Raw genomic sequence first — 9,598 nt, forward strand, 5'->3', positions numbered from 1 at the left:
GTTTTGACCCACTTCCGTGTCGTGGGGATATTGACTGTACATCATATCTATTGATCAAGGGGGTAACGTACATTATCATATTTTGAAGTAAGAGTGAAGTAAATTAATGAACTGTTTTCTTTCTCTGAAGGCTGACGGTTACCATAAATGTCGCGTTTCTCTCCGCGAACTGCTCTGAATGATTTTAGCCTGTTGAGAAGGCGTGACAGGCCAGCCCAGAAGGAGGAAGGGGTGGGGGAAGGAGGGAACTCCGTTTAACAAATAAAAAAGAATTAACTTCATTGCTTTGGTCTCCTTCTATAATGATATTCATTTTACAGACCTAATGCACACTTGTTTAAATTTCGGGTTTAATTTAATCAATACCATCACCCACGAAGAGGGGAAGAACATTTCCCGGAGATACTCCCTTGTATGAATACTTATTAACTTTTTATCTCTACTTCTTTTATCTGCTGGAGGTTGGGAGTCACTATTAAGACATAGATCAGAAAGCGTAAGAGCAAAACAAGCATCGTGAGCATTATATTTTAGAGGAACACAAAATCGCATTTTGTGGTGTGCCAGGTTAGGTAAAAAGATCGACACGCATTCCTTTCAGCCCCAGAAAGTCTTTGCCATCCACCGGGGAAGGAGAAGGCGCTAGTGATATATCACTTTTTAGGAGAGTCTCGCCGGGTGGGTCTCCCATTCGCATCCGTATTTTGTCTGCACTTGTCCTTTCTTGATCTTCTTCGAGTTTGTTCCGATGCTTGCCCTAGCTCTTTTGATTTGGAGCCGAAAGTCCTTGATTTTCAGTACGCTTTTCCTTTAAAAGCCCAGTCTTGGAAATTATGAAAAACTTGTTGTAGAAATAGCCGTGGGAGTCTTTACACGGGAACTCAACAGAAAGGAAGAAAAAAGACAAACACATCAGAACCGAATAGAAAACACAAAACTCCTGTCAGTGGCATCCTCCTGCTACTCTGATAATTTCCTTGAAACTGGAAAAGCAGCAGCTTCTGAACTTTGAAAGCGGTGAGCTGATCTTTCCTGAATTCGCCACGGAAACATCTGTAACCTTCCCCCTTTGTATACATTGCCTGCTGGGCAAAGAATTTAAGGAAGGTTACAATTTTGTTTGCATTTGCGTTATTGACCACTGCACTTAAGGGTGCAGTACATCAATATAATATGCAGGTGGGGGGGAGCCAGCAACGAGAGGTTTTTCCGAAATTAATTAAAACTTTCTTTTTTTTTTTTTTTTTTTTTTTTTCCATTTGAAGTTTAATGTACAGGAGTAGATAAATGTTCGTGCTGTTTCTTGAAAACCTGTGGGATCCACTCTCAATAAAGCTAAAATCTATTAGCATTCTGTATGCATCTGCAGCATAAATTTCATTTGAATTTCAAATTTAATAAACCAGGAGGTTTTTAATCATCCCTGGTTTTATTTGTTTGATATTAACATGCTTATTGACCGGGTCTGTTGACCAGTTTGATCATTACAGGACAGCAAAAAGTTAATTAAAACGACCACAGCTCCTTAATCATATCATCTGTCTCATCCATGTCGTTCCCTTTATTACAGGCTATGATGGATAGTCTCCCAGATTAATTTCTCTGTTTCTTCGATTTGGACAACAGCTTTTGGGACCTAATTTACATCCTGGGAACAACTTGCTCAAGTCTACCTAACATCTTGTATCTTCAATATGCATTAGCAATCTCGGAGCTTTAGCCACAAGGATAGCTGTCGCTAACCTTCCCAAGGGGGGTGGGACTTTCGTCGGGATAAACCTCGGCCCCCCGCGCTGTGACCAGAGAGCAGACAGAGAGATGGATAGACCGCTGTACCAGGGGTCCTTGTCTGTCTGCAGACAGCTCTTCCGGGGAGTGCGGCGTGGGGAGATTTTTCTTGGAGGAAACAGAGGTCTGTAATATTTGAAAAGACATAGCTGGAAAGATTAAACTGATTGCTGACCACGCCGTATGTTGAATGTCAGCATTACTGAGGGAGCACATTTCATACCACCCCTTACAGGCGCACACGTTAGAGCTTGACCCAACTCCTTCCCAGCCACACGTCTCCTCTCCGCCGCTCTCCAAGAGTTCAGCGAGGACAAAACCTTGGCTCTGTTGTGCCCAGCGGTGCCCAGCTCCGCTCCCGTGGGCTTCTCGGGGAGCAGCCGCTAGACGGGGGCCTTGCCCTCACCTTCCTCCGGGACTGGAAGCCACCGTCTTTCCCCCAGGCTTGCCCCCCACGTCGAACCGGCCGCCTCCGGGGAGGTGGGTGCCAGGGGGTGTCCCACTCCTTCACCTTGAAGTTGTCATCTGAAAGATTTACCGAAAGGTGACAACCAACTCCCCAGGCGCAGCTGGGCTACGAGCGGTTTAGGCGGGTAGAGGGAAAAAGGGAATAGCATGTAAATGAGACAAAACAACCACCAGCCGGAAAGGACCGTGCGATGCCTGGCGGTCACTGAGCAAAAGGCATGATGACTGATGTCGTTCTTTATCCTCCATTCGCACCTCTGCAGTGCTGTGTTTACCTGGGACGTTTCTCTCCCTACCTCTCTGGGTGGTTTCTTTGCCCGGGGCTCGCAGTCGAGCACCCTGTACAGCCGGGCGGGAGTACACAGTGAGTGTGCCTGCACCTATCGCTGTGCAGGTTACAGCCGTTCTTTTTTCCATCAGTGCAAACGTATCTGTTCCGGGGACCTGCCAACCTTGCCGGGCTTCCCGTCCCGCAGCCCGCCCGGCTTTTCCTACCACGGCCACGGGGTAGCGCGCAGCGATGAGCGGCCTGGCTGCTCCCCAGCTCAGGTAGCGGTGATACGCTCTGCACAGCCCGGACTTGTGTCTGAACCACTTCGGCGATGGCATAGGCCGACCCCTGCCTGCTCTCAGCCAGCGAAGGGGGTTCATTCGTATCGACATATATTTATCTGCCTGGGCCTCTGTAAAAAAACAAAAAACAAAAAACAAAAAACAAACAAAAAAAAACCAAAAAGAAAAAACGCATACACACAGGGGAAGATGCCATGTGTGTATGCTGGGGAGGGACAGAAGGAATGGAAGAGGTACCTTCCTTCACACCCACCCTGTTTACACCGCCCGTGTGCATCTCCTCCTTCTCTCCTTCTTTAGTCTGCGCCCCTCCACACGCATACACCCCAGACCCCGCCGCTCAGTTACTCTGTGTACCCATCGGCCGTTCCCAGGCGGTCATGTAAGTACCGGGAGGCGCCGGAGGGGAGAGAGAGCTCCCGGGATGGGCGCGCAGGCACCCGGGAGGGGCAGAGCGCGGAGCCCCCGCCGCCGGCTGAAGAGCGGGGTCGTTTCGGTCCCTCCTATAATAGATTTGTTTAACCTGCTTTCTGTTTTGCCTATTATATATCACTTTCTCCCAGGCATCACTTACAGTTAAAAACTACTAAATTCTTCTCCTCAGCGGTATTGATTTCTTTTCATTCTGCTCCGTTAGGAGAGGTGGTAATGTTTCCAGATTACCCCGCGTCTCCTCCAGACGGTTGACAATTGCAATCGCAGTTTCGGGAAGATAAATGTTACTTTGGGAATTGTGTTTAATTACAAATAATCTAGGAGCTGCTTTGGGTCCGATGCTTTAACCACACGTGTTCAAATCATTGTACAAGCTTTACAAACCGGTGACAAGATACGGCAAATGTTTGAAAAATCGGTGGGCAAGACAGGACGTCCTTATTAGGTGTACTGCCTGAAGCTGTGTCATATTCCGAAATAAATACTATTTATATAAACATATATATATATATATATGAGCACGTGCGTGTGTGTGCGCGTATATAAATGTGTAGGTGTGATAGACACTTGCATATACAAATCCTGCATCAACCAAATCCATAGCCTGCAGAGAGCAGAGAGGGAAAGGAAAGCTTTCCACACACGCATTTATTTATTTATATGTTCTTCCAACTGTAGAAAAGTGTCAATCTGAAGGGGAAAAAAAAAAAAAAAAAATCTTTGCTTGCTGCCGTTTGCGAAAGGGAAGAATCCCTGGTCCTGAGGGAAAGACGTACCTTCGGAGCATTCAAACAGGAAGGTTTTGTCCGGGTCGCTTTGCACACTCCGTGCACCGCAGCCATCTCTTGAAAGCAGAACTCCTGCGATCTGACTTGAGAGACCCTAATATTGATATAATTACTGTTCCTTTTACAATGTAGCTGCCACCTTTCCCTGTCGTTATTTGCCTATATGGCAGAGCAATTAGGTCACCCCCCTCACACCCCTACCCTCCCACCCTCCACCCCCCAAGCATCCTTATTAACTTGATGGGAGAGAGAGGGGAGGCAGGCGAGCAGCGGAAAGGAGGCAAGGTGGCGAACAGGTTATTCTCTTAACCCGGACCTGGCCGCAGGAGCGAGATGAGCAGCACTGAACAGATGTCCCCATTTAAGCCATTCTTTTCCCACATGCCTGCTGGATGCTGCCAGGGCGCAGGAAGCTTGCTGCAGACCTGGCCCTTTCCCGGCCATTATGGCCAAGTTATTCTGGACCAGTGAGCACGAACAAAATGGGCTTCAGATCGCGTGCTTGAGAATAATTCGACTCCAAGCCCTGGAAGAGCCCCCTCCTCCTATTTTTTTAAGTGTTGGGGAGGGGGTTGACGAGGAAGTGGTTCAGCTCTGATCGCAGGAGAAGAAGTTCTCAAAAGATCGTCAGCCCCTTCCCCCTCCCTCTCTTCGGCAAATATGGTATAATTTACAGAGCAACTTAATAATCCGAGGGGCACCGCAAAAGCCCTTTGCGTTGTAAACGGCTTCTAATTACCTGCCAGAGCAATTAGCTGACTATCACGAAGAAATTAGATCGCTCAATGTAGCATAAATAATGCGAATAATTTTGTAAGGAGAATGGAAAGCGAGACCTGGTGTTTCTTTATAAGGAAATAACACCTCGTACTGTACGAACCCTACATGAACACATATTAATGTCTAGGCATGCACGGAAATGAATCCGAACATGAACCCTCTGGCTTAGATTCAGCACTTTCTTCATTTACATATGCGGGGTGAAAGTCGGCTTCCAGGCGTTTAGATACAGAGCTCTTCCAGATCACAGTAATTAACACATAGCGACTTCAATAGGAAAACCTGTTTTCCAGATGATTTTTACAATGCGGCTTTATGTCTCATTTGGCAGTTTAAATAGCTGGAGTTGTTTTCTGGCTGCATCTCCACTATCATCTGTTGAGCATATTTTGTCTAGAATACTGACCAAAACTTCCAAATGCATTTTTTATAAAAACACATTACTAATATGCCAGGCATGCCTAGAGATTTCGAACGGCTTTTCTTCTCATATAGATTAGTTTGTCGTGAAGATTTTATGGAATCTTCACGGTACAAGTTTATTCTATTTAATACATTTTTTTTCTTGCTGCATTTCACCTTGAAGATCGAAAGCCTCTGCACCTTTCTCACTGGTTGCATATTTTAATCTCAAGAGCAAAATGCTGTTTTCCAAATTAAAATTTACATATAATAGACTGTCTGAGAGGATTTGAATGTAGATGCATAAGCCCTTAAGAATTAGGCTATTAAATACCAATCTTTGCAAGATATTTCTTTACACTGTTGGATATTTCTTTACTCAGCTCCAGAATTGCGGAAAAAGATTGCACCCACAAGCGACAAAAGCATCGTGTAATAAAAGTTCCCTTATAGCTGAATTTAGCAAAAATGAATTGAGTTTGTTACTGTGGTGTCTCCTCCTTCACCTCCGCGTACTGAGAAAACTGCTTGTAAAAAAAGCTACACGTGACGGTGCCAGATCGTGGTGAAACTCATCCAAACCCAAACTATAGCTACTCACTTCTCGGAGGCACTCTGGGATTTAGCCTAACTCTTTAGGTGTGCTCCGGATTATGAACAAACACAACCAATTAGGCTTATCTTTAATAAAAAGCAGCAACAGCAGCTCATACTGTCAATCTTTTAAATGTATCTTTGAAAGTAAAAAAAGCTGAGTGCATGATCCAATCTTCCATAACTTTTCAGTGCTTTCTTTTCTGCTGCTGGCACACTACCGCAGCAGCTATGAAGGTGCTCGTCAGACACCCTTGTCCCCAGGCTGTCCCAGCAGAAGTTGCAATTACATCTGAACACTGTTCCTAAGCTTCTCCAGGGCTGAGAGGGACTACTCAGCTGTTCGGCAGCCCCAGCGTAGCACACACTGAATTGTACAGCATGTTTAACGATTCTTGCTCGCCGGCTAATTAGAGACGGCTTTGAAGCTCCATTACCGGCAGCAAAATTATTGCGGTCAGTTTAGGCCAAATTCTGCAGTCCTTAATGGAGCGAAACTCCCATTGAAGTCAATGGGATAGAAGTCAATGGGCGTTGTGCTCTATTAAGGAGCACAGAATGTGTCGCCTTGTGATTTAGAGATTTAAAATCGGTATCGGTAAGATCTGCGTTTAAGACGATCACACTCTCCGGGCGGGATCTCATCCGCGATACGGGAAGGGCCCGATCCCTCTCTACCCCATCAGGCTGAGCCCCGCGGCTCCTGGGGGCGATGCTAGCGCAGGATGGGTGCCGGGCGGTTATTAATCATCAACCTCGTCCAGACAAAAGGACTTTTCCTGCCTTTCTGAAAGAAGAAAAACTTAATTTTCCCGCGGGCTCCAGCCCCTCGGGGCCAGAGGGACTCAGTGCTCTGAGAGAAATGCGGTCTGTCCTGAGACCCGAGTCTGTCCATAACCAACTGAAGGAGCAGGGGCGTCCCGGGATGGCATCCCCGTCGCAACCGGGCACCCCTTCGCTCCGTTCCTTGTGGGTAACGTCCCCAGCCACTGACCAAAGCAACTCATCGCCCAAGCAGGGCTTTGAATGACGAGACTCCTGTGTGCGAGCACATTAACTATCCCCTTCGGAGCCCACAGGCATCCCACTGTTCGGATACCAGAGCAGGGAAGTCCTGCTTCTAACCATGACCACCCACAAGTATCGACGTGATTTGACAGTCAAATTCGGAGAGTGGGCTTAAGGTAGTGGTTTGGACTAACCCTTGGTCTCTGCAATAGGGTTTCACTGCGCAATATGAAATATTTCCTTATTATTACGGGAGCTAAACAACGCTGAAAACGCATGAAGAAAAGTCCCTATCACAGAGCTGAAGAAGCACTGCAGGTTACTTAAACACGGCTCTGGTTCAAGGTTCTTTCTCTTTAGATGGAGAAGCGGGGGAAGGGAGTCTATAGCGATCTCTTTTTTTTTTTTTTCTCTGCCCTAGTGGAAAGTAAAAGCCTTCAGGAAAACTTTGAGCGATTTTCCCTGATAGCGGAGGGGCACACACAGCTGATCCTCTGGGAAGCTGTGCACGATTAAGACTAATTTTCTTTCTGCTGGAACAATTAATTCTACAAATGAAAGGTCAGGCATGTGCTTTTCCTATGTTTATCAACCACAATAATGAACCCCTTCTATTTTTTCCCCAAGTGCATTATATCGCAATAAAACGCTGCCGCAGTGCCGTTTCTCTGAGTAAACATCTTCAAAGGCGATTCAGGGGAGCCGATGTATATATATATATATTTTAAGAAGATATAATGGCCAAGGCGAACACAAATGGGAGGTGTGAGAAGCGAGAGCTTCCCCAGCCTCCCCGTACTCTCGGACCGTCAAAGGAAAGGCACATTTCCCCCTGGATGCTCCTCGGGTGCTGCCGACAAGGACTGGCTGAGCCCGAGGCGGTGGTGGGGGAGGTGGGGAGGTGAGGGGCGGGCTATCCTGCCCCCCGGCCTTTCTTTACCCCTGGTGGTCTCTGTTACTTTTGTACAGGGCGGGACGGACACTGCCCCCCTTCCCCGGGGATCCAGACCACCTTGGCAAATTCTTCCCTCTTGCCTCCATATCATAAAACCAGCTGCTCTCAAAGAAAAAGGCTAGTAACAACTCCTAGCCCATGACAGGTTTTTCTTTCCAGCTTAAAAAGCCTCTGCTTACATCTTTAAAAACAAACTACATGCCTACCAATACCTAAAAAACCCAAAGGGCTCAAACTTTTCACTCCAGCTTGGTTGCAGTGTGGTTTCATAACACTACATCTAGAACCTGTGGAATAGAAGTATGATATTCAATATTTTCATTAACAGGTTCTGGTTTTTTCCTGCTACTTGGGGAAACAGCAAGTCACCACTGGGATTGTGCTTGGGGAGAACCTAGCCACTGCTGACAAAGTGGTTTTCTCCTAGCTGGTACATTACCCTAAACACAGCCATCCAGAACATTTACCTTGTGATGTTCTTGATGTTCTCAATCTGCTCATACAGTCAGTGGATATGTATTTAACTGATTTAACTCCTATTCAACACAAATATCTCTTTGCTTCAGGCACGTGTGAGCTGGTGAAAGATAATAACCCTACTGTGAGCAAGAAAGAAATTTCAAGAGCTATGCAACGGGCAGGATGATACATTGAGTTTTCATGTAGCAGTCTAACATGTTGTGCATGTCATGCAGTTGGGTTCGTTTGAATTTTTTTGAGGTCATGTTGGCCTGAGATGCCCAGAAAAATTCTTAGAAGAGTCAGTCTCCACCAGGACCCAGCACATGGGGGTTGTTTCTCTTTGGATAGGAATCACTACCTTATTTCCTGCAACACCCATCAAGATGGTGCCCTGTATACCTGGCAACTGTGAACAGGCAGGCTTAGTTTAAACCAGCAGGAAGCTCTAAATGACATCAGCTGTCCCTTCTGTCCCTTGTCCAGTGCTTCTGCCATGACTAACTAAAGAAAACCATAGGTCTGGCACTGAAGGGGAGGACCAAATTGTGCAGTGCAGGCTCTCATGATGGCAGGAGTAGTGATGGCAGTCTGGGAGCCCAGCGCCACAGGCTGATATTTTCGATCCAGCAGATGCAGAGCACTTAGGCCCGAACAAGGAGAAGGCGATGGTATGTTTAGCTAATCTTGTAACAACTGCTCTGAACAAGGGCTACAAGATAAAAGGCCAAAGTGACTCTCTGTGAGGAGGACGTGGCTGGTAGTAAAACCTGTCACTCTGAAAGGCCACTCACTGTAGTGCTGATGGAAAATTGTTCTTCAAACACAGAGCAAAGTGTCAACCAATGTTTACTGTAGTTGTCTGTTTCAGACGGAGGGGGGAATACAATGAAATAAGTTGAGACTTTTGTCACAGTGGGAAAAAAATTTTTCCTGAGCTGGAAACAACACTGATATGAACACTCAGTCCAAGGTGAAGATGGCTGGGCCTCAGCACGTCAAGAAGAAAAAGCCCTACACCTTCCAGAGGGACTCCTCAGTTCAGGTGGAGAGCCTGGGTTTCCCTGGCAGACTGCATCCAATGATCATCTGCCCAACCTGCAGCTCCCTGCTCCGGAGTCACAGCAACCCACGCCCAGGCCAAATGCACCTGCATATAAATACCCAACACACCTGGATGTACAAAACATCCGTGCCACCAGCACCTCCACAAACATCTGCTGCCTACGGCCCCCGGGAGGGACACGAGAGCACCCCCGAGGGCACACAGCCCCCAGCCCTTGTACACACAGACACACACAAACACACACACACAAACACACACACACATACACACACCCCAGGAGCT

Source organism: Calypte anna, chromosome 2, assembly GCF_003957555.1.
Source record: "Calypte anna isolate BGI_N300 chromosome 2, bCalAnn1_v1.p, whole genome shotgun sequence".
NCBI lineage: Eukaryota > Metazoa > Chordata > Aves > Apodiformes > Trochilidae > Calypte > Calypte anna.